This window comes from Myotis nattereri (genome assembly GCF_964212035.1).
Source record: "Myotis nattereri genome assembly, chromosome: Y".
Taxonomy (NCBI): Eukaryota; Metazoa; Chordata; class Mammalia; order Chiroptera; family Vespertilionidae; genus Myotis; species Myotis nattereri.
This window is the reverse complement of record NC_138094.1, coordinates 33,511,165-33,537,604: the sequence shown is the minus strand read 5'-3', so window position 1 is coordinate 33,537,604 and position 26,440 is coordinate 33,511,165. Positions and strand designations below refer to the sequence as shown.

Genomic DNA, 26,440 nt, shown 5'->3' with positions numbered 1-26,440 from the left:
TACATAACGTACAACAGGATAATGTCATAAATCCAAAATTTATAAAGTGACTGAGTAATGGTTGAATGAAAGTTGTGAGACAAAACTGTACATTGTGTTTTTTAGGTTTTCTCGTGGAGTTTTTAAAAGAAATGGCAGAATATCATCAGGCTAAAGAGACTTGTGACATGGACCCTCAGACAAGTGCAATTTTGCCTAGCAAAGACTCTCTTGGTAATTTCAGGCTTTTTTCATGATTCCAGGTTTCTATTTTCTTTTTGAATGAAGAAAAAGATCTGCTTTCCTATGTTGTGTGTGTTCCTAAACTGTGTGCAGGTGGAGTGCTCATTTCCCATTGTGTCAGCACAGTCCTATCTTCAGTGCTGCCCCTCCCTCTGTGATCACCAGGTGGATGCAAAGGCCCATGTTCTTGTTTGTTGGGTCAACCCCTCAACTGGGAGGCTCTTCCCTGTGACTCATCTAACTTTATCGTATAGCCATTAACGTGAGAAGATCCTAGACTATTTGCATTGCGGAAAACTAGAGAAGTCAGTGGCCCGTCACTTCATGTTATAGTTGAGGAAACCAAGGTCACCAGATGAAGGAAAAGTGATACTGGAGTCCAAGTTTTCTGGTCCATGATCCAGATCCTTTTCCATGGGACAGCCTTTCTACATACAGTACCATCCTGCCTTTAGGCATATGCTCAGAAGGGAAATAGGTGGCTAAAATGCTGTGATTAATCCTGGCTCCTCCTTACTCATTAAAAGCAATAACTTGTTAGACAATAAATTCAAATATCTTAATCTGATTCTGCCAGTCTTTTTTTCCTGTGCATACTTTTTAGTGGGCACTGGTGTTTACATGATTGAGATTGCACTCTCGTGTGGGTTTTGCACTCTGTTAATGTTTGATTCTAATCCACATTTGGTTTGAGGGCTTCGGGTCTGCTGCAGAGAGCACTGGAATGAGAGAAATAGCAGACCTGGCTTTTGTCCCAGTTATGCCGTTGTGTAGTTGCTAAGCCCTCTGGGAGTCACCTACACTATGTGGGCACCAGTGTCTCTGTAAAATGGAAGACTTAAAACTAAGAATCTCTGATTCATTTTAAGATCAGTGTTTTGAACATGTGACTCAGCTTTCACCAAAGACCATAAAAGAACTCTTTGGCACTTGGAGACTGGAAAAAGATGCCATTGTTTTCTGACCTACCTTTTGCTTTCTTTTCCCCTGACTTTTATGATGGAAATTTTCCAGCATTCAAAAAAGTTGAAAGTTTTACAGTTCACCAGTAAGTTTGTATTATGTTTGCTTGATCACTTTCTGTTCATCCAGTAATCTATCTCAATTTTTTGAATTGTTTCAGAGTAAATTGCAGATGCCCCCTGTCCGTATCCCTGTACTCTTTGCTTTTGAACAGACTTCTTGCTCACCTACCCTGAGTCCTCTGCCCTGTTTGTGTTTTTTTTAATAGCTGAGAAGCTTCAACATATTGATGATCAGTTTTCAGGTGCTTACCCTCAGCATCCAACATTAGGAACTTTAGAAATAAAGTTAAATGAATATAAGAGAGAACTAGAACAGCAGCTTCAGGCAGAAATGCATGAAAGGGTAAGTTTATCTTGTTGCTGTTAACAAAAGTGATATTTTTGCTTATCTTTTCATTCTTAATCTTAGGTATATAGGAAAATATCTAGAATCTTTAATAAACTAGAGGCCCAGGGCATGTGTAGGTTCCCTAGTAGCTACCTGCTGGTGGGGCCTCCCTTTCCCTGGCCACCTGCTGCCAGGTGGGGCTGGTCTCAGGGGACGGGCTGCAGGTGGTTGGCCAGCCCCGCCCCTGCTTGAACTCCCGGTGAAGGGGACAATTTGAATATATGGCTTTTATTATATAGTTAATATGATATGTACTCTTGTGCATGTTATTATTTTTCTTTCCACTTGCTGTTGTTTCTTTTTGCCTTTTGAATGAGTTTTACAGGAACAGTTAATGAGACCAAAGATGAATTAAACTATAAATATAGGGTGTCCCAAAAATATATAAACACACCTTGAATAATTATAAAGGCAGTGTATATTAAACAACATTTTCACAATTGAGCTATCGGCTGTTAGAGTGTGTATACATTTTGGGGGGGATACCCTGTATAATTAATGAATATTGAACTTAAACATGGAGAATTTGTTACTAATTGTTTAGTATTATTATTTACAATGATTTGTAGTCAATTTGCAGTTGAAGCATTTTAAAAATACTGAAGTAGTACAAATTAAAATGGAAGAGAAAGGAAAGTCTGAGGAGTTAGTGGTTTGGGAATGTTGTTGGAGAGCTTGTCAAGCAAGATCGGAAGCCTTCTTGGGAAAAGATGTTCCTTGAGAGAATTCAAAAGCACCAGAAGGCAATATTTTAAAATCATTTACTGGATGGCTCCTTCCTGCAGCTGCTTGTAGATTTGCTAAAAGTCCAGGGGTGAGATGAGACATTTGCTGGAACAGTTGAGGACCTAGAGCAGTGATGGTAAACGTTTTGAGCTTGGCGTGTCAAAAATTTTGAAAAACCCTAACTTAACTCTGGTGCCATGTAACATATTGAAATATTCATATATTTTTTTTGATATTTGCAACCATAATAAAAAAAGATTTATATTTTTGATATTTATTTTATATATTTAAATGCCATTTAACAAAGAAAAATCAACCAAAAAATATGTATAAAATGAACAAAAACAGAAAAACAATGTACATTTAAGAAAAAATAATAATAAAAACAATGATAATCATTACCATTTGCAACGTCATGGATGGAACTGGAGAGCATTATGCTAAGTGAAATAAGCCAGTCAATGAAGGAAAAATACCACATGATCTCACTCATTCATGGATAATAGAGACCATTATAAACTTTTGAACAATAATAGATACAGAGGCAGGCCTGCCTCAAACAGATTGTCAAACTGCAGCGGGAAGGCCGGGGAGGGATGGGGGGCAGGAGGTAGGGGGGTAAGAGATCAACTAAAGGACTTGTATGCATGCATATAAGCATAACCAGTGGACATAAGACATTGGGGGATAGGGGAGGCTAGGGGACTGTCTAGGGCGGGGGAATAAAGTGGACACATATGTAATACCCTTTGGAATACTTTAAGCAATAAATTAAAATAAATAAAATAAATAAATAAATAAATAAATAAAAAATAAAAAAATAAAAAACAAACAAACAATGATAATCAAATGGTACGAAAACTAGAAATTAGTGACTTTTTTGGTGCTGAAGTTTGTCTGCTAATTCTTCGATTGCAGGTTCATACTTGGTGCACTTCAAAGCCAAGCAAGCGCCACTAACATCATGTTAGCCGGTTCCTTTTGTTCATTTTAATATTATTTAATACTGAGAACAAAGTCTCACAAAAATATGTTGATGAAAAAATTGTTAGCAAAGCCATCGCTAGATTTTTTATATTGCTAAAAGTGTCAGGAACTCTGTTCCAAGCACTCAAAATTTCTTCTTCATAGTTGCACTCTTCATGTTTCAAACGATTTCGTTCCAGATTTTCAAGTTTCGACCTTAAGTCGACAAACACGAGTCCAAATGCTACCTTGAAAATCTGCAAGTTGCATCTCTAAATCATCAATTTGCATCCATTGGAAATTATTCAATTCCAAAGTACTGTAAACTACATCCAGATAATTATTTTAATGGTCTGTTCTAGGCTTCTAAATTGGTTGAATCTTTCACTGAACTGTTCAAAGAACGTGTTTACTATATTCTGGTACATAAGTATAGACTCCATTACACTTGTAGTAGCCTTCTCGAAATACTTTTTCATCTGAGGAAAATACGAGTTTTAGTTTCAATATCTCGCTTGAAAATTTTAAGTTTACTTTCAAAAGATTTGATGTATCCAAACATAACGTCAATATTTTTGCCAAAACCTTGTAATTTTAAGTTCAGTTCATTCATATGAACAGAGAGATCTGTAAAAAACATCAAATTGCTGACCCACTTATGATCATTGATCTGAGGAAAGTTTGCCAGATCCTTATTCTCAATAAATACCATAATTTCTTGAAAGCACTCCACAAATCGCTCAAGTAGTTTTCCTCGACTTAGCCATCTCACACGATTGAACATCAGTAGTCCACTGTAGGTTGAATCAACTTCCTGTAAAAGTACAGAAAATTCTCGCTTGTGAAGGGGTCGAGAAGCTATAAAATTCACAATTTTTGTTACAGCTGACATTAAATCATTCAATTCAGAGAATCCCGATTTGGCACACAACACCTCCTGATGGATAATGCAATGAAAAGGTGCAAGTGGATGTCTAATAGCTTCCATAAACAATTTCAGGAATCCCACTTTTTTCCCACCATCTTTGGTGCCCCGTCTGTCGTGACTGACACAATTTTAGAGATATCAAGGTTTAGGACACTGAATGTTTTTATAACAACTTTACATATTTGGTTTCCTGATGTACTCATTGGCTCTTATTCTAACTTTATCAACTCTTCTCTCATAGTGAGACCATCAGAATATCTAGCAATAATGGCTAACCGAGCATATGATGTGACATCAGTAGTTTCATCAAGAGAAATCAAAAAATATTTACATCTATTTAAGTCTTTTTTTAATTGACTTTGTACGTTTTTGTCAAGATCTGTTATTCTACCTTTTTTTTAAATTAAATCTTTATTGTTCAGATTATTACAGTTGTTCCTCTATTTTCCCCCCATAGCTCCCTGCCACCCAGTTCCCACCCCACCCTCTGCCCTTACCCCCACCCCCTACTGTCCTCACCCATAGGTGTATGATTTTTTTTTTCTATGTCCCTGATTCTGTTATGATCACCAGATTATTTATTCACTTGATTCTTAGATTCACTTGTTGATAGATGCATGTTTGTTGTTCATAATTTGTATCTTTACCTTTTTCTTCTTCTTCCTCTTCTTAAAGGATACCTTTCAGCATTTCATATAATCCTGGTTTGGTGGTGATGAACTCCTTTAGCTTTTCCTTATCTGTGAAGCTCTTTATCTGACCTTCAGTTCTGAATGATAGCTTTGCTGGATAAAGTAATCTTGGTTGTAGGTTCTTGGTATTCATCACTTTGAGTATTTCTTGCCACTCCCTTCTGGCCTGCAAAGTTTCTGTTGAGAAATGAGCTGACAGTCATATGGGTATTCCCTTGTAGGTTTCTTTCTCTTGCTGCTTTTAAGATTCTCTCTTTGTCTTTTGCTCTTGGCATTTTAATTATGATGTGTCTTGGTGTGGTCCCCTTTGGATTCCTTTTGTTTGGGGTTCTCTGCGCTTCCTGGACCTGTAAGACTATTTCTTTCACCAGGTGGGGGAAGTTTTCTGTCATTATTTCTTCAAATAGGTTTTCAATATCTTGCGCTCTCTCATCTTCTGGCACCCCTATAATTCTGATGTTGGTACGCTTGAAGCTGTCCCAGAGGCTCCTTACACTATCTTCGTATTTTCGGATTCTTTTTTCTTTTTGCTTTTCCAGTTGGGTGTTCTTTGCTTCTTCGCATTTCGAATCTTTGACTTGATTCTTGCGCTCCTCTGGTCTGCTGTTGGGTGTCTGTATAGTATTCTTTATTTCAGTCAGTGTATGCTTAATTTCTAGTTGGTTCTTTATCACAACATCGAGGGTCTCATTAGATTTCTTGAGGATCTCACTACATTTATCGGCGGTCTCACCAGTCTTTTCGAGGGCCTTACTAAGTTTATCGGCAGCTTCTAGACAGTTCTTGAGAGACCTTAAAAGTGTGGTTTTGAGCTCTATATCTTCCATTTCTGACATTTGCGTCCTATTTCTTTGTCTCCGCATTTTTTTATCTTTTCTTGGTGCATCCCCTAGTGGTCTTTGTGTGCAGTCTTGTTGTAGTTACGCCTTGATTGTTGTCGGCAATACTGGGGGTGATTTGGCCTCCAGGCTAACTGGCTATGAGAGCTATTCTGCCTTTGATAGTATTTCTACTGAGTGGTAACTTAGAAATTCTTTTAATAACATCATCTTTTTTTTCATATCGTGAAATAGAGCTGGTGCACCTCTTAGAAATGTTTCCTTACTAAATTCTCCGTCACTGAGGGCTTTTTCCATGCTGAGCTATGGAGAGAGCAATATAGTAACTTGCTGATATTAAATTTGTAGAGCATCTTACAAATTTAATGATGGAATTTGATTGACTTTTATAGAGGTGTAGCTGCCTAGAAATGCATTCCTTCCTCTCATCAATACTTTTTTTCAAGAACTGACAATGATTAGTTTCAAAATGTCTCTTTACATTCCACGTTCTGCTTACTACTGTTTCATTAAACAGTATGCACAATGAATTGTTGTTTCTGTTGACAATCCCGTACATCTCGGTGCATATGTCTTGAAAGGGTCGGCTACTGCTACTTCCACTTCCCTTATCATTCAATCTTGCTTTTTTATTTTTTTGATTCTCCATCACAAGGCTGCAAAAATGAATATAAATGACGGCATTTTTTACAAAAGGTTGATAGTTTTCTTACCTATTAACTTTTTGCAGTGTTGTTGCACTGACTCCTGGTGCAAAACAATTCAAAAATAGTATGTATAACCAACAAATATATGGTGCTGTAATCAATTATCTGACACGCAGAATGTCTCGTCGAGCACTGTTGCACTGTATATCTTTTTCTTTTCTTTTTCTTTTTTTATTAGTTAAGGTATTACAAATATGTCCTCTTCCCCCCCATTAACCCCCAACCTCCCCAACCTCCCCGCACACTCGTGCTCCCATCCCCCTGTTGTCCATGTCCATTGGTTTGGCTTATATACATGTATACAAGTCCTTCGGTTGATCTCTTCACCTTACCCCCGCCCTCCCCTACTTTCCTTCTGGGGATTGATAGCCTGATTGCTGTTTCTCAGTCTTTGGATCTGTCCCTTTTCATCAGTCTATGTTGTTCTCTATAATCCACAAATGAGTGAGATCATGTGGTATTTATCTTTCTCTGACTGACTTATTTCACTTAGCATAATGCTCTCCAGTTCCACCCATGCTGTTGCAAAAGGCAAGAGTTCCTTCTTTTTTACCGCAGCATAGTTTTCCATTGTGTATATGTACCACAGTTTTCTAATCCACTCATCTGCTGATGGGCTCTTAGGCTGTTTCCAAATCTTAGCTATGGTGAATTGTGCTGCTGTGAACATAGGGGTGCATATATCCTTTCTGATTGGTGTTTCTGGTTTCTTGGGATATATTCCTACTAGTGGGATCACTGGGTCAAATGGGAGTTCCATTTTTAGTTTTTTGAGGTGGCTACATACTGTTCTCCACAGTGGCTGCACCAGTCTGTATTCCCACCAGCAGTGCAGAAGGGTTCCTTTTTCTCCACATCCTCTCCAACACTTGTTTGTTGATTTTTTGATGATAGCCATTCTGACAGTTGTGAGATGATAATGCGTTGTCGTTTTGATTTGTATCTCTCCTATAATTAGTGACTTTGAGCATGTTTTCATATGTCTTTCGGCCTTCTGTATGTCCTCTTTCGAAAAGTGTCTATCTAGGTCCGTTGCCCATTTTTTTATTGGATTGTTTATCTTCCTTTTGTTAAGTTTCATGAGACCCCTGTAAATGTTGGAAATTAAACCCCTGTCGGTGGTATCATTGGCAAATATGTTCTCCCATACAGTGGGTCTTCTTGTTGTTTTGTTGATGGTTTCCGTTGCTGTGCAAAAGCTTTTTATTTTGATGTAGTCCCATTTGTTTATTTCCTCTTTAGTTTCCATTGCCCTAGGAGCATTATCAGAGAGGAAATTCCTTGGGCATATGTTTGCAATTTCGCTGCCTGTGGATTCCTCTAGTATTTTTATGGTTTCCCATCTTACATTGAAGTTTTTATCCATTTTGAGTTTAATTTTGTGTATGGTGTGAGTTGGTGGTCTAGTTTCATCTTTTTGCATGTATCTGTCTAATTTTCCCAACAGCATTTATTGAAGAGACTGTCTTGACTCCATTGTATGCTCTTGCCTCCTTTGTCGAATATTAATTGGGCATAGTGGTTTGTGTCGATTTCTGGGGTCTCTATTCTATTCCATTGACCTATATGTCTGTTCTTGTGCCAGTACCAAGCTGTTTTAAGAACAGGGGCTTTAGCTGAAACCGGTTTGGCTCAGTGGATAGAGCGGCGGCCTGCGGACTGAAGGGTCCCAGGTTCGATTCCGGTCAAGGGCATGTACCTGGGTTGCGGGCACATCCCCAGTGGGAAATGTGCAGGAGGCAGCTGATCGATGTTTCTCTCTCATGGATGTTTCTAACTCTCTATCTCTCTCCCTTCCTCTCTGTAAAAAATCAATAAAATATATTTAAAAAAAAAAAAAAAGAACAGTGGCTTTGTAATACAGTTTGATATCTGGTATTGAGATCCCACCTACTTTGTTCTCCTTTTTTTAAAAAATATATTTTATTGATTTTTTTACAGAGAGTAAGGGAGAGAGATAGAGAGTTAGAAACATCCATGAGAGAGAAACATCGATCAGCTGCCTCCTGCACATCTCCTACTGGGGATATGCCCGCAACCCAGGTCCATGCCCTTGACCGGAATCGAACTTGGGACCTTTCAGTCCGCAGGCCGACGCTCTGTCCACTGAGCCATACCGGTTTTGGCTACTTTGTTCTTCTTTATCGGGATTGCTGCAGCTATTCGGGATCTTTTTTTTTTTTTTTTATTCCAGATGAATTTTCGGAACGTTCGTTCTAGATTTGTGAAATATGCCATTGGTAATTTAATGGGGATTGCATTGAATATATAGATTTCTTTGGGTAGTATGGACATTTTGATGATGTTGATTCTACCAATCCATGAACACGGTATGTTCTTCCATCTGTTTCTGTCTTCCTCTACCTCTGTTTTCAGTGTCCTGTAGTTTTTTTGCATATAAGTCTTTTACCTCCTTAGTTAAGTTTATTCCTAGGAATTTTAATTTTTTTTGGTTCAATGGTAAATGGGATTGCTTTTGTAGTTTCACTCTCAGTAAGTTCACTTTTGGTGTAAAGAAATGCCATGGATTTCTTAGCATTAATTTTGTATCCTGCTACATTGCTGAATTCATTTATTAAGTCTAATAATTTTTTGATGGAGTCTTTTGGGTTCTGTATGTACAGTATCATGTCATCTGCAAATAAGGACAGTTTTACTTCTTCTTTTCCAATCTGGATGCCTCTTATTTCATCTTGTCTGATCGCAATGGCTAGTACTTCCAGTACTGTATTGAACTGGAGTGGTGAGAGGGGGCATCCCTGTCTTGTTCCTGATTTTAAGGGGAATGATTTTAGTTCTTGCCCATTGATTATGATGTTGGCTATTGGTTTGTCATATATGGCTTTTATTATGTTGAGGTATGATCCCTCAATTCCTATCTTGCTGAGAGTTTTTATCAAGAAAGAGTGTTGGATTTAGTCAAATGCTTTTTCCGCATCAATTGATATGATTATACGTTTTTTTTCTCTCAATTTGTTTACGTGATGTATCACATTTATTGATTTGCGGATATTGTACCATCCTTGCATCCCTGGGATAAATCCTACTTAGTCATGGTGTATGATCTTTTTGATGTACTGCTGGATCCGATTTGCTAGGATTTTGTTGAGGATCTTGGCATCTATGTTCATGAGGGATATTGGCCTATAATTCTCTTTCATTGTGTTGTCTTTATCTGGTTTTGGTGTTAGGGTGATGCTGGCTTCATAGAATGAGATGGGAAGTGTTCCTTCCTCTTGGATCTTTTGACATAGTCTGAGGAGGATAGGTTTTAGGTCTTCCTTGAATGCTTGGTAAAACTCCCCTGTGAAGCCGTCTGTCCCCGGGCTTTTGTTTGCTGGAAGCTTTTTGATTACTGCTTCGATTTCCTCCATAGTTATTGGCCTATTGAAATTTTTAGATTCTTCCTGATTAAGTTTTGGAATGTTGTATTTTTCTAGGATTATGTCCATTTCCTCCAGGTTGTCTAGTGTGTTGGAGTAGAGTTCATAGTATTTTCTGACAATCCTTTGTATTTCTATGGGGTCTGTTGTTATTTCTCCTATTTCATTCCTGATTTTGTTTACTTGGGTCCTCTCTCTTTGTTTCTTGGTGAGCCTGGCTAGAGGTGTATCAATCTTGTTTATCCTTTCAAAGAACCAGATCTTGGTTTTGTTGATCTTTTGTATTGTTTTTTTGGTCTCTGTGTTGTTTATCTCCGCTCTGATCTTTGTTATTTCCTTCCTTCTGCTTAGAGTGGGCTTTTTTGGTGCTCTCTTTCTAACTCTTTGCGTTGTAGAGTTAGGTCATTTATTCTCATTGTTTCTTGTTTCTTGCAGTAGGCTTGTAGAGCTGTGAACTTCCCTCTCAAGAGTGCTTTCACTGTGTCCCATAGGTTTTGGATTGTTGTGTTTTCATTTTTGTTTGTTGCCATGATGTTTTTTATTTCTTCTTTGATCTCTCTGGTAACCCAGTCGTTGCTTAATAGCATGCTATTTAGTCTCCATGTGTTTGATTTTCTTGGATTGTTTTTGTTGTAGTTGATTTCCAGTTTTATGCGTTTGTGGTCTGAGAAGATGCTGGATATGATTTCAATTTTCTTGAATTTGAAGAGACTTCATCTGTGACCCAGTACATGCTCTATCTTTGAAGATGACAAATGTGCAGTTGAGGAGAATGTATATTCTGTGGCTTTGGGGTGAAATGTTCTGAAGATGTCAATTAATTCCATCTGATCTAGTGAGTCATTTAGGATTGATGTTTCTTTGCTGAGTTTTTGTTTAGAGGATTTGTCCAGTGGCGATAATGGGGTGTTAAGGTCCCCTACTATGATTGTATTGCTGTCAATCTCTCCCTTGATCTCCTCCAGAAGTTTTCTTACGTATTTGGGTGTTCCTATATTGGATGCATATGTATTTACCAGAGTTATTTCTTCTTGTTGGACTCCTCCGTTTAGTATTATGAAGTGGCCTTCTTTATCTCTTTTTATGTCCTTCACTTTGAGATCTAATTTGTTAGATATAAGTATTGCTACCCCGGCTTTTTTTTTCACTTCCATTGGCCTAAAAAACCTTTTTCCATTACTTCACCATCAGTCTGTGGGCGTCTTTTTTTCTGAGGTGGGTTTCCTGTAGACAGCAGATATATGGGTCATGTTTTCTTATCCACTCATTTACCCTATGCATTTTTACTGGGGCATTTAATCCATTTACATTTAAAGTTATTATTTATAGAAACTTGTTAGTCACCATTTTTGATCTTTACCGCTGCATTCCTTCTTTGTTTCCTATTTTTTCTTTTTTCAGCAGACCCTTTAGCATTTCTTGCATTGCTTGTTCGGTTGTAATAAACTCCCGTAGACCGTTTTTGTCTGTGAAGCTCCTGATTTGACCCTCAATTTTGATTGATAGCCTCGCTGGGTACAGTATTCTTGGATTCAGACCCTTCCTTTGCATGACTTTGTATATATCATTCCATTCCTTTCTTGCCTGATGTGTTTCTGTTGAGAAATCGGTCTCTAGTCTGATGGAGGATCCTTTGTAGGTAACTTTCTGTCTCTCTCTGGCTGCTTTTAATATTCTTGCTTTGTCGTTGGTGTTTGCCAATTTAATTATTATGTGCCTTGGTGTCGGTCTTTTTGGGTTCATTTTGTTTGGGACTCTGTGAGCTTCTTGGATTTGTGTGAGTTTTTTCCTTCCCTATCTCAGGGAAATTTTCCCTTATTATTTTTTCAAACAGGTTTTCTATTCCTTGCTCAGTTTTCTCTCCTTCTGGGACCCATGTTATTCGGATGTTGTTTCGTTTAGTGTTGTCCCAGAGTTCTCTTAGGCTCTCCTCATGCTTTTTAATTATTTTTTCTAGAAGCTGTTCTGTTTGGGTATTTTTTCCTACCTTGTCTTCTAGCTCACTGATGTGGTCCTCTGCTTCTTCTAGTCTACTGTTGATGCTTTCTATTGAGTTCTTTATAGCAGTGATGTCATTTTTCATTTCTTCTTGGTTTTTCTTCATTTCCTCTTGGTTCCTACACATATTGGTGAATTTGTCTTCCATTCTTTTCATCCACCTCATGGCCATTTCTCTGAATTCTTTCTTTGACAGGTTGCTTGCCTCCATTGCCTCCATTTCGTTTACTTCCTTTTCTGATGATGCCTGTTTTTCTTTCATATGTGGGTTGGTTCTTTTTTCACCATGATCTCTCTTCTCCAGGTGTTTGGTTATGTAGTTCTCTTTCTGATGCGTTGATTTAAAGGCACAAAATACAACACAAAAAGGCACAACATACAAGGCACTGAAAACAAATGTATTTACGATATTAATAACCCCAAATAAAGGTGACCACTGAGTGAAGAGAATTAGGGGATAAAGAAGAAAAAAGAGAAAAAGATTAAAGAGAAAAAGAAAAAAAAAAAAAGGAATGCCGAAATGAGATTGGGAAAAGGGAGAGAAGAAAGAAGAAAAAAAAGTGAGAGAATGAATTAGAGGTGGGGAAGAGGCTATTTGTATTGGGAGAAAACTCTAATAGAACCACAAATAATCCCAATGAATTCCAGCAGCAGATCCCTGGAGATTAATGCAAACTACAATCAACCACTAATATCAAGCGAGGCAAGGGAAAACAGAAGCACAAAAATAACCAGAGAAAGAAAAAGCAAAACAGAAAAATAAAAATGTAAAACAAAACAATCTCCCAAACAAGCATAAAAAAAAAATATATACTCAAAATCAAGCAAACACTAGCAAAACGACAGAGAAAAAAAATTGGATAGTGAAGAACGATAAGAGAGAGGTGTATATGGATTTAGAGCAAGGGATTGGAAATTAGGTATATCAGTAGGGTGAAATTTAGACAGTGGGTAAAAAGAATGAATAGGGAAAATCTAAAGCAGGAATAGGGTAAGAGAAACAGGACAACAGAAGGGGAAAAGTGAGGAAGAGTTATGGCTTAAGGGTAAAGGTGAGATAGAGAGAAATGATGCTAAAGGAACGATGAAAATAGAGTGTAGAACACTAATTCCAAAATAAAATAATGAAAAAAAAATAAAATGACACTTGAAAAAATGGTAAAATGATAGCAATAATACTGGTTAAAAAATGTAATTACAAAGGTAAAATCAGGTGATGAAAAAAAAATAATAATAGGTTCTTTATTAAATGGTGAAAAAAGAATTAAAAAGAAAAAAAGTTAAAAATGTACAGTAGTGAAGGTGCTTCAGATCTTCTACTCTTCTTTTTGTCACGCCTTAGTCCTGCCAGGCATTTAGGAGAGTGTTGAATTTCCCTGCGATACACTGTTCCTCTGTGCTGTAAACCACAGTCCTGATTTTAAGGCAGGTTGTATTTGTTTACCAGACTGCCTTTATTTGTATTTACAGAAGAGACAGTTCGTGGCTCTGCCTCTGGGTGGCAGTGTGTCTGGATTGACCTCCGAGGCTATAAGTCCTCTCTATCCAGTAGTTAGGGTTTATTTTCTCTATGTTACTTGAAACTGGTTTGGGAAAGTCCACTGCCCAGAGCTGGTTCTTTAATCATTACTCCCCGCTCTGTTTCCCAGGCTCCCCAAAATGTCTTTCCCCTACAGGCTCTGTGAATGACCCCACCTGGGGAATCCCATCCACTGGGTTTAATAATCAAACACACGGATCTAAGGGGAACTGTAACAACAAGAGCCTGAGAAGTTGTGTGAATTTGCAAGCCTCCACCTTCCAGGTCTGCGCACAGTCTCCACACACCCACTCGCCCCTGGCACCAAGCACCCGGCAGACTGGGAGAATCCGAGGCTGCTTTTTTGCATCCAGTCTAGCTATGTGCTTATTTTTATCGTTCCCTTCTGCCAGCTGCCCTGTGGGGCCCCTTCGCCACTTGAGGGTCACGCTGGTCCCAAGGGCCACGGACTCTGTGGGGCGCAGATTTCGCCCCTCGCGGTTCTCTCTCCAACCTGAATTGCAAACCGCACCTTTAGGGGAAGTCTAACCTTTCTGTGAGAAGAAGCAGTGCTCGTCTGAGTTCACGCAGTCACGCTGCTTGAGATCCCTTGTTTCCAGGTTAGTAGCTGATCTCTGGTTGTCTGTAACAGCCACTCAAGATGGCACAGTCTCCGCTGCTGAGCCGGCACACAGGGAGATGTTTCAGCCGCAGTCTCCAACCGTCCTTTTTTTTTCTGGGAGTTCTCTGTCTTTCCCAGCTGCAGACTGTCTCTCAGCTGAATATCCTCTGCCTATTCGGGCTGTATGTTACCCGTTTCAGCTGCTCACCCTTATCTGCTCCAGGACAAGGCACAGGACACGTCCATTTATACCTCCGCCATTTTTCTCCCCTTATATCTTTTTCTTCTAACCCTCCCACTCCTGTCCCCTAATGAACATGGCGATCAAGTGCGTCCGTTTGCCGAATGCACCCGAACGCACAGGAAGCTTACCCGAGGCACATGTTGACAATAATGAGGCCGTTTCCAGAATTGGGCGTTTTGTCACTCGAGTAAAAATAAAGTGTCTTGAGTAAAGATTAATCTCTTTATAGTGCAATTCTTAACCTTTTTATATTAATGCCAATATTGGAACAGTGTATCTTGGATGTTTTCACAATGTATCTTTGCTACGCAACACTGATGTACATGCTTACATCTGGTTTTAGAATTGTGTAATTGATCATGAGTAACATGAGTAATAATATTACTCGAGTGATGCCCAGCTCTGGCCATTGCGAGAGACAAATATATGAATACGCAATTTTTTGTCTCTGTCGATGCGTGTCACCCAAAATGGTACGCGTGTCATAGGTTCGCCATCACTGGCCTAGAGGACTAGTAGGGACTGCGGTCAAGAATACACCTGGAAGAATCAGCTTTGAAAAGGATACTAAGACTTCTTTTTTCGAGATTACTGGAAGGAAGAGTGGAAGTGAATGTCTGAGTCAGGGGCATGAGACAACCTCACTAAAATTGCAGCAGATGTGAGAATTAAGTGATAAGTGACCTTTGAGGAGAGGACCAGATGTAAGGAATGGCCACTGGGTGGCGGGGGGTTGCAGAAGGAGCAGAGCAGCTCTCTGAAGCTGACAGGATTCTCGAGCTGTTTTGAGGGTACTGCTGAAGTGGGCAACCTGGAATTGAAGTAGACCAGACCAAGTGCATGTAGGTCAAGAATTTCAAACACTAACACGAACCAAGTTTATGTGGGCTGCAAAACAAAAGCTTCAATTTTCATAGAAAGGTTTATTTCGATAAAGACATGTTGAATACAAAGGGCTGAAATAAATGAGTAATCGTTAACAAAAAATAATAGAACGTTTTAATAAAAATCAGTATTTTGCATTGAACATTAACTTCCCAGACACTGAATAACTGGACAGATTAATAAGCACAATGCAAATAAACCTACTTTTCTCATTCTCCAAAAGCAAAGTATTTCCTGTTGCACATACCAAACAAGTCAGTACAAGACTAATGATGTGGCCAACGGGTGCTAAAATATTGTCTGCTAGTATTAATGGAGAGAAATGGCACGCCTGCGCATAAGGCACATAAGGGAAATGAATGCAACACAATTATAATCAGTCATTAGCAAATGTAGTTAGTAATTAATAATTATGTAAAACAGGTTATTGTAAAAATCAGGTTACGAAATTTTTATTAAAACGCTACATACTGTTATATTCGCTGAGCCACAAAAATATTCATTGTGGGCCACGTGCGGTTTGACATGCTTGTTGTAGGTGATTGTTCTGTTGCAGCTCTTGGGAGGATTTGGAAGGTCAATGAGGGCAGAAAAATGGTCGTAGTTGAGGAGTGTAGCTTTATAGAGCTGAATTTATTTCATTTGAGAAAGGCAGCCTGTTTAGTTGAAGACATTGGGGTTCAGCATGATGGTGAGCGGAACCAGAGCAGAGTGTGGATGACTAATAATCCAGGAGAGAAGGGAGAGCTACGTGGCAGTCTCAGACATCAAGGAGTAAGTCTGGGGATACAGACAGATGGAAGAATAAGGGTGGACCAACAGGACAGAGTTGCAGGTTGGGGTTCTAGGTGAAGTTGGAAACCAAATGCAATGTGCTTCCATCTGAGCAAAGGCAAAGGTCCCTGCAGTAGAAGGGTCTGGGGCTTATAAGTGTCATCCAGTGGCCATTTGATCTTGTCACCCAGAAAATGACTGGACAGGACATGAAGAGGTTGAGGAATGGTGGGGAGTGCATGCCAGCAAAAGAGATTGGATTGTTTCTTTTGGAAAAACAGTTCCTTTCCCAAGGGTTGTCAGACCTAACTAGGTTGGGGTCATGGTTTCCTCAGCCAGGACTACTGATACCAGGAGATGGTTGAAGTTAAAAGGCTTCCTCCCAGTGTCAACCTTTCTTGGAGCTTCTCAGTAAAACCCAGTTATTAATGGTGACCACACCCCCTCTCCAATTTTTTCTGGCGTTTCTGGGAATTGGGTTAATTTTAGCTATAAAAATAAATGGAAGCACTGGTCTTTGAGATGATGGGTTGTGTTCAGACTAACACTTTGAACCTTAAAATGAGTGACTGACTAGATCAGATCAACCAGTTGACAGCCTGTCTCCATTCAGTCAGATTCTCTGAAGGCACTGGAGAAGCTTGGCATCCTCATAAAAGGCACCATACTTTTACTCTGCCACCCGACTGTTCACCCCCTTCTCTCCCTGATAAAACTGTCCTGTCCTTCAAACTTTAGCTTCAATGATGCTTCCTGGTGACGCCTTCCCTGAATCCCATTGATAGACTCATTTAGGCATCATTCCTGCCGTGGAGACTGGACTCTGGTTGTGAAATTATCACATTGTAGTATTATTTCTCTCTCCCTCAGTAAATTGTGAATTTTTTAAAGGATGGGGACTGTAGCTGTTCATCTTTTCATATCCAGCTCACTGTGCTTTTTGACATGATATTCAGTAAATCCTTGCTCAGTGAACACACAAATGTAAGTGTGATATATTTTTCACAGTTTCATTCCAGCTTGTTCATTCTGAGTCAGAACCGCCCATGAATTGAAACTTTCAGACGACTATTGAACCATGGGAATTCTACTTTGTTAAGTTCCCCCATTTTGTTTTTTGTGTTTTTTTTTTCTGGAGAACTTACAAAAATGTTAAGGAAGTGTCAGGATATTCTGCACAAGGGATATTAGGGTAATATAGCGTAACAGTCATTGGGCTAGGGAAGCCATGGGCAAACTACGGCCCGCGGGCCGGATCCGGCCCGTTTGAAATGAATAAAACTAAAAGAAAAAAAGACCGTACGCTTTTATGTAATAATGTTTACTTTGAATTTATATTAGTTCACACACACACTCCATCCATGCTTTTGTTCCGACCCTCCGGACCAGTTTAAGAACCCATTGTGGCCCTCGCGTCCAAAAGTTTGCCCACCCCTGGACTAGGAGGTAAGTTCTTGTGTAACTAGAATAGGCAAAATGCATACCTTGAGATGGAATGTTTTAAAAGTGAAATTGTTCCTCTAAATGTCTGTACTTTGTTCTCTGGAATGTAGGAAGCAGTCCATTAGTTCAAACCTGTCTTATTTTCCTCAGCTTGCTTGCTACAATTAATGCTTTCCTCTACAGATGGAAACAAAAGAACTTTATGCTCAAATACAGCTTCTACTGAAAGATACCGATTTCCTAAGAGGCAGAGAAGCAGAACTGAAGCAAAGAATTGAAGCTTTTGATTTGTAAGTAATGTTTTCATTTTGACTATTCAGAGACTGTGAGTTTAAAACAAATACTACTAATTATTCTAATGCTAATTGCCAAGTAGAGTTCTTGCTTATAAAGGTACATTCGGCTAGTTTTAAAAGGCATAAGTTGAGAGAAACAAAGACTAGGATTTTGCTTTTGAAATATTAGTTATTGGGATGAAAAGCAGTGAGACACCATCATCAGGCTACAGTAAAACCAGACCAGTACTTTGAAGAAGCTAACAACTGTTAACAAATTATGTTCAGTCACACACTTATGTTTAGTCATTGAGATCTAACGGTTCCATGTGCATGTAGTAACTCAATGCAGTGGCTCTGACTTGATTTGTACTGGGTGATGGATGTGTGTGTACTAAGTGCTCACCACTATTTCATTCTTCACATTGTACCTGCCATTAATGGCAAGCTCACCAGTCTAGTTTATGAAACAGGTTTCATTTCCATTAGGTTCTACTATTAGTTGACTCTTACTTCCTTAGTGGATTTGTCCTGGTCTTCATTAATGTGGTTAGATCATTTATATAGGCTTTAATTCATTTTATTTTTCATCTCTGCTACATTACTCTGTTCTAAGCAGTACTGAAGTGGTAAATTGATCATGACAGAAAAGGAAAGTGACAAATAAGCCATCGATTTTCAACTGGTGTGCTGCAAGAATATATAAAACATGACATACCTGACTGTAGTCAAGGGCATTAACCTCTTTTTCCTTAGATTTTCAAATAAAAAAAAAAAGACAACAGTCAACACAAAATAGCGGTTCATTGTGAACGATTCAAAAATATACCTGTTGTGTTTTTTATAAATGGGCAAATATATTTTTGGCATCCTGCAGAATTTTAGTAGTTTATGTGTGTCAGAGATAAATAAGGTTGAAAATCGCTGATATCTTACGTAATAAAAGCCTAATATGCAAATTATTCCCTCTACTGGAGTTCCACTGTGAGTTTGACCACTGGATCAGTCGATCAGTCACTATGACGTGCACTGACCACCAGGGGGCAGATGCTCGGACCAGTAGGTTAGCTTGCTGTGGGCACTGGTGGGCTGGACTGGAAAGTGAGATGTGAGGTGAGAGCTGTCAGGAAGTTCCTGGGGTTTGTCTTGAGCCCTGGGCAGAGGCAGGTGGGGGCGGGAGCCAGCAGGGACCGGGTGGCTGGGGAGGCTTCTATGCTGAGAGCCTGGACTATGCAGCCCTCCGCAGCCTGTGGCCTTCTCAGTGCTCAATTTATAATCTTCAGAGCTGCTTATGTTTATTTAAGTTTCACTAACTACTCCAGGAGAGTGGGTAACACCATTATAGGGGGCAGGCCAGGCATAGCTGCCCAAAGCCAACGTGCAGCCTCAGGCTCCTGGAACGCAGCTGAGAGGGGGGTGGGGCTGAGTCAAAGAAACTGAGTCCAAAACTTGAGGCGGAGGCAGCAAGAGGTGGAGGATGATAGCTGTGCAGGGGCCTAGAAAAGCTGCTGTGTGGGGATAGCCCAGGAACCCAGTGCCTCTCCCACGGGACAAGGTCTACATCCCTCCCTCCTCCTCCCGGTGACCTGTCACCCCAGCTCTTCTCCAAAGGTTGGACTTGGCCCACAGAGCTCTCCACCACTGCACACCCTGTACTGCCTTGTCTGCCCCACCCCACTCTGCACAGCCCACTCCATTCCCACACAGCCTTTGGAGAGCTCTGCCCCCAGAGGAGAAAGTGGGAGGCTGCGGACAGGAGGTCACATGAGGAGGGGGCAGAGCAGGGCCCACCAAGTTAGATGGAGGGGAAGGAGGGAGAAACCACACAGGACTGGGGGCAAAGACAGTCGGGGAAGGAGGTCCATGTGGAAGCTTTGCCCTTGGTTGAAGTAGAAATCCTGACCCCATTTTACAGACCGCAGCAGAGTGTGTGTGTGGGGAGGGTCAAAGACAAAAGAGGGTTTGAGGGGACTGGATGGAGAGCAGCAACGTTTGATTAATGGCCTACTTACTATTTTTATTGATTTCAGAGAGGAAGGCAGAGTGAGAGAGAGAGAGAGAAACATCAATGATGAGAGAGAATCCATCGCCTCCTGCATGTGCTCCATACTGGGGATTAAGCCCGCAATCCAGGAATGTGTCTTTGACCGGAACCAAACCTAGGTCCCTTTAGTTCGCAGGCTGCGGCTGTACCTACTCTACCAAACCATCTGGGGCGACCCATGGCCTATTTAAAAACCACTGCAGTAGGCTGAGCAGGGGTCTTACCATGATGGTGTTACCTGATAATGAGGGTGTCTGTCTTTATGTTGGAGTAATTGGAACTGCAACGAAGTAAAGACACAGCAATGGAGCCTACAAAGGGTTTCCACGCACACAATGCAATTTACTTCATGTGGCAGCTGAATTTGGTGAGCAGAGCCTTAGAAGAACATGCGGTCTCCAAGACCAGGGGCAGGGGAAAGTTCATGCTGAACATTCTGTGCTGTGAGTTACAACCTATATATATAAAGGCATGATATGCTAAGTGTCTGACCGAGTGGTCAACTGACTGGTCGCTACGACTTGCACTGACCACCCGGGGGCAGATGTTCCAACCAGTAAGTTGCTTGCTGCTGGGGTGGGGCCCATCAGGACCAGGCAAGACAGGACCAGACTTGCCCTGGAGCCCTCCTGTGATCCCACCCCAGCCCCAATTGGGACTGGGTGAGAAGATCAGGACTGTGTGAGACCACCGTGATCAGCCAGGTGGAGGGACCCCTGCCATTCATGAATTTGTGCACCAGGCATCTAGTAAGCTAATAAGTATTGTTTACTGCTCCTTTGCTTTACATGTTAGTCAGCAGAGGGTGCTAACACATAGAGCTTTTATCCTTTGCTTGGAATGGTCAGCATTCCCTAGCACTTACCTGGCTCGATCAAAGGGAAGACCATTCCATTCTTCAGTATTTGGAAGTTCTGATTGACCTATCTATCTTTTTCTATTGTTCAGCACTCCTCAGTATTCAATCACTAGATTATTAAATATCAGAAACAAATCTTTTGTCTTTCATACCTATGGGCTGATCAGTTAAACCTCACAGAAATAATCTTACTGAAGAAATAAGTACTAAAGCAAAAGTACACTAACTTAAGTTTGGTATGTAGCTTTTCTCTGAATTTATTATGGCCATTTATTACCTGCAATCATTTTTTAAGTGTTCATCATCTTCTATGAAAAGCACTTTGGTCTTGAAACTTGCACACTCCCTGCAGCCTGGTGCACCATGCTGCTCCATCTGCTACTTCAGATCCCACATAACTTGGTCAGTTCATAAAATAGATGGAGAACTCCAGCTCTTTCCAGTTACTTCCCAGCAGTGACAGTCACATAACAGTTTTAGCTTGTGGAGCTAAAATTATGTTATTTTTTTCTCCTAAAGTCTTTACTTCAGCAATTACAGTTTTATTTTTTTTGCTTTTTATATTTTTGCTAATATCAGAGGCTACAGAAGAAAATCATAAAAGTGTGGCTGATGCACTTAGGAGACAGGATCCTGAATATAAAGAGCATGGAGGAGACCTGTGACCAAAAGCTCAAGAATGAAATTCTAAAGAAATTGTTTGGTGTTCTTAAACAAGTAATAGATTTGGAATAAGTTGATGGAAACACAGCAATACTAGTGAAGTAGATAAGACTTAACATTTTATGGTGATAGTGTTTAAAAAAATACGTGTTTTTTATTGACAGTCAAGCCTTTCCCATGAATATTTAAGATAATTTTACAGAGTTACAGTATAGGGAATAGCATCCTCTGCTCTTTCTTACTCATAGCTTTTCTAACATGTATTGAGGGTCTGTGATTTGCTTTCATTTTATGGCACATTGTGAGTTGCTCAGCTCACATTGTAGATAAACTATAAAAGTGGTTGATCTAAGGCAGTTGTTCTCAACCTTCTGACCTTTTAAATACGGTTTCCCATGTTGTGACCCAACCATAAAATTATGTTCGTTGCTACTGCATAACTGTAATGTTGCTACTGTTATGAATCGTAATGTAAATAGCTGTTATGCAGGATGGTCTTAGGCGACCCCTGTGAAAGGGTCGTTCAACCACCAAAGGGGTCGCGACCCACAGGTTGATCAACTTTTTAAAAATTCACTTTTTTTAAAAAAAATAATAATAATTTTAGGGAGGAAAGGAGAGAGACAGATAAAAATCAGCATGAGAGAGAAATATTGATCTGTTGCCTCCTGTATGTGCCCTGATCAGGAATTGATCCCATGACCTTCCAATGCACTGGACAGTGCTTCAACCATCTGAATCAGGCTGACCAGGGCTGGAATTATAATGCCTTTTAGTTCTCTTTTCCTCTCCCGCCTCATACTTGCCACTACGATGGAGGTATCTATCAATTTATAAATTATTCTGCCTAGTGGTTTTAGTGCTTATCAGGTAACATGTGCCCTGTATTCCTTCAAGATTCTGCAAAGCCAGAATCAAAAGAAATAAATGGAAATTAACAATGGAGCAAAAAAATTATACAGGAAAAGGAAAATATGATAACTATGGTTACTATGACTTCCCTATAATCTGAGTTTTAATGTGTTGCAGTGATTAACTACTCAGTGCAGACATCAAGCCCATATGGTAACTTTTCTCTACAGTGCTCAGTGTAGTGTCTAGCACACAGGTGTTCATATAATATTCATTGAGTAAATGAATTTGTGGTGAAGAGATGACTCAACTAACTTTTGGTATGTCTTAATAAGTGGTCTCTTTTTACTGCCTTGCCCGTAATTTGTCATGAGATTACATTACATAGTACTTACATTACATAGTACTGAGCTTATTCTTTAAAAGAATTCTAATTAAAATATAGTACCTTTCCATGTATAGATTTTGAAATGATGACATACATATAGTATGTCAGCTTCTCGAGTGTAATAGCAAGTGCTGACATGTCTGTAGTTGTTAAACCCTTAGGAATAAATGAATGAGTAAATGTGTATGTTAATTTTCCCACTGCTTCGCAGATCATGTACTGTTTGATGTTGTCTGGTTTGGGTATCCTCTATGACTTGAGCAAGGGTGGGAATTCACAGGATACTCACCATCTCTCTCAACTGAAACGTCTGCTAGTGGCAGTTGGTGGAGATAAGTAAAACTTGAAAGTGTGCTTTTGGTATTGCTAACCCAGATATGAGGGTGGTCGAAGTTGGCCCCGAACCCTATGCCCAGCCCTTGAGGGCAAAAGTTCTTTGGGGTGGGGATGGGGTGCAAGGCAAGGCAGGTGGATGTGACTGACTTCTTGTTCTTGGGATTTAGAGTCAGTTGTACCAGTGTAAATTGAACTTAATTTACTTTTGTGTGCCAATCCAGACCACCATGGAATAATTGTTCTCAATAACCTCACAATAACGAGTTTTGGGGACCAAATTAAAGGATTGTAGCAGGTTTTATATTCAGAATTTGCATCTCTGGGCTTTGGTACTGATAGTCCTTGAAGTTATGCATGGCCATGTTCATGCCCTTAGGTGCCCGGGTGCCACAGAAACCCATACATTGATAGGAATCCGTTCAGGAAAGTGACAAGAAAATCATTTTGGTCATTCTAATTCTCAGGTATCAACTTGAGCTAAAGGATGACTACATCAATAGATCTAACAGACTGGGTGAAGAGGACAGGAAGAATAAAGGTGATTCTTGTGGAGAAGAAAGCTGCATTTGTAAATTTCTGGTATAGGTTATTAGCTTCCTAAATTGGGCCTGTTCTAAATTTATATGTGTGTGTGTAGCTTACATTTTACTCTTACTACAAAATTAATCATTATTTTGTTCTTTTAATTTTACGTATCAAAAATGACCTTAACCTGAGAGAGGTAGGGTATTCAGGAGGTTTTTCTTCCCCCATCTACTTTCCTCCCTCCCCTTTGACCACCACTTGCTTGTTATCTATATTTATGGGCCTGTCTGTTTTGTTTTGTTTATTTTTATTTCTTAAGATTCCACATGTAAGTTAAATCATAAGGTATTTGTTTTTCTCTGTAACTTATTTCATCATAATATCCTTTAGATTCATCCATGTTGTCACAGGTGGCAAGATTTTATTCATTTCAGTGGCTGAGTAATATATCACATCTTCTGTATCCACACATTCATTTATTGATGGTAGTCTAGGTTGCTTCCAAATCTTGTCTGTTACTAGTAATGGTGCAGTGAACATGTGGGTGCACATGTATGTCTTTTCAAATTGGCATGTTGTTGTTTTTTACATATACTGAGAAGTAGAATTATTAGAACATATGGCCGCTCTTATTATTATTTTTTTTTGGGGGGTGGGGGTGGGGAGAGTGACTTCACACTGTTTTTCCATAGTGGCTGCACCAATCTGCATTCCCACCAACAGTGTATGAGGGTTCTCTTTTTTCCACATCTTGGCCAGCACTTGTTATTTATCCATTTATTGATGATAGCTGTTCTAACAGGTGGGAGGTGATATCTCATTGTGGTTTTAAGCATGAGAGACTTCATTTTTTACTTATGGAAAATTTTAACTTCTCCATTCCCTGTGACCTGTTTCCTTATTTCTTTTACTTGTAACATATGTTTATGCCTCATGATATTTTTACCTGACATATAACTTCCTAAACTGTTTTATAACTAACCCAGGAGTAGGAAAGTTGAATAATTTTTCAATCTCCTGATATTTTATGTCTCAGTATATTTGTAGAAACTTGTCTATGAAAAGAAGTGAACTTAAGTAGAAATTTCAAAGGAACCAGAGCTGGGTACTTGATAAAGACCCATAAGGTCACCCAGTGTGTGGCTGCTCCTCTGTGACTATCTTGTGAAAACTAGACTAATACTTCTTAGGAATTAGTACCATCATGTAGTCAGCTAATTTTTTTTAATGATATATCTGCAAAGACTCATATTGAATGAAGTGAAAATGATGAAATAGACACTAAAATCATAAGACAAATCTTTGTATTTAAGGAAATTCAGATCTTTGGGTATGAGGGCTCTGAGCAGCTGGTGCAACTGGTTGGTATGTGTAGTGGAAGAAAGTTCACAATATATGTGACCATTAAGACTTCCCATCACCTGTTGGGTAATAGGACTTATTTCTTACTTTCCCTACTGATTTTTGACTCTGACACCTGCTATTTTAGATGATGAAATAATCGTCATTAGGTCTGACATTGTACATAAATTCTTAAATGAGTTTTTATTCACTAGAAAAACATCTTAAATTGGTTGGCTTTCTCTTTCAGAAAAACCTATTCTTTTGCAAGAGCAGTCCATGGCTACCAATTCAAAACAGGAAGAAGAATGCAATCATTCTGCAACTCGTGTGAAAGAACTTGAGGTAATTGCTAAGCCTATTGTTTTTTGAAGTCGATAAAACTTCAAGGCAGTAGATGAAATTTTAGTTTCAGCCATACATTATTTAGCTTGATGTGTTTAGACTGTTTATTTTATGACTGAGAAGGCCCAACTTAAGTTAATTTAGTAGTTCTTCCTTTTAGTCCTTCCTGCTTGTTGCCTCGAACAAGTTCCTTAATCATTGGGGTGGTTGAGGTTCCGTGGTGAGCTGACCTATGTGCCTAGCCCATAGCAGGTGGCCAGTGCTTTTAGTTTCTGCCTTAGCCTCTCCTTCCTTCCCATCAGCAGAAGGTGAACATTCCTGTCATTACATTGGGATCTTACAGGATAAAACAGAATGAGATGTGTTTTTCACATGCCATTTATTTTCTTGCTGTTCATCACGTGTGCTCTCTGAAGGACAGAGCTGGAACTTGATGTACCTGGATATATCCTGCACATAAAATGTATTTTTGCAGCTGTAATGATCTATTTATTTGAGAACATTGTAGACTTTTGTATGTAAACATGAAATGTATAAAAAAAGGAAAGCACCACAGCATGTTTGTGATAGCTCAGCTTTTCATTTTTATAAACATTGCTGCAGTCTGTGATTGCTATTGGGACCTTAGTTGTATCTGGAAAATGGGCAACAAACTTAATCTGAAGCACTTGCTTTGTAGGCCAGGGTTCTGCATAAGTATAAGGTTGGATGAACTTCCCCCGCCCCTTCTAGGGCAAAGATGAGCTTCCATGTTGGAATCAGGTTCTTCTTACTGCAGAGAATGAGTCCTCTGTCCAGTGACCTTACTTACTATGACACCCAGTTTATAGCAGCCTGCCAGTTTTTGCATAAGAAGTACTGCAGTAACTGTTCAAATGCAAGTTTTTTTTCAATTCCAGCTTGAACTCGAATCTCTCAAGGCCCAGTTCTTGGCAATAACCAAGCAAAACCACCTGCTGAATGAAGAGATGAAAGAGATGAGTGGCTATTCGCTTCTAAAAGAAGAGAAATTAGAGCTTCAGGCTCAAAATAAATTACTTAAACAACAACTGGAAGAGAGCAGAAATGAAAACTTGCATCTTTTTAACCGTATGTCTTTTTCCTGATTTGCATGTCTTTGTAATTCATATTAGCTTAATATTATGACACTATGCTTTGTATCTGTAAGGAAGGCTTCAATCAGGAAAATTTTTGTAAAATTAAGATTCTCAATTTGAAGTTACTTCCTTTTTTGCTTGCTATTACTATAGTATATTATTAGTGTCACTAAGAAGTATCTTTAAACTACAAATCTGCCTTCTGGGTTGTACAAATCTCCCCTCACTTTCTGCTGCTCAGATTTGGCCATTGAGAAGGAGGAATGAGAGTGAGGTTGAGGTTATTATTCCCTCTCCACCATTGCATCCTCACCCCCACTGTATATATTGGCTGTGGGCTGGCCCTGTGCCTCT

General features: G+C 39.5%; 1 pseudogene across 1 annotated transcript; it reads left to right on the top strand.

Annotated features, from left to right (window-relative positions):
• The first annotated feature begins 2,254 nt into the window (after positions 1-2,254).
• Positions 2,255-26,095, top strand: LOC308512423 (centriole and centriolar satellite protein OFD1-like; annotated as a pseudogene). Its single transcript has 5 exons — positions 2,255-2,378; positions 17,545-17,651; positions 23,243-23,316; positions 24,895-24,989; positions 25,889-26,095. The product of its transcript is annotated as a centriole and centriolar satellite protein OFD1-like (transcript).
• The last annotated feature ends 345 nt before the right edge of the window (positions 26,096-26,440 follow it).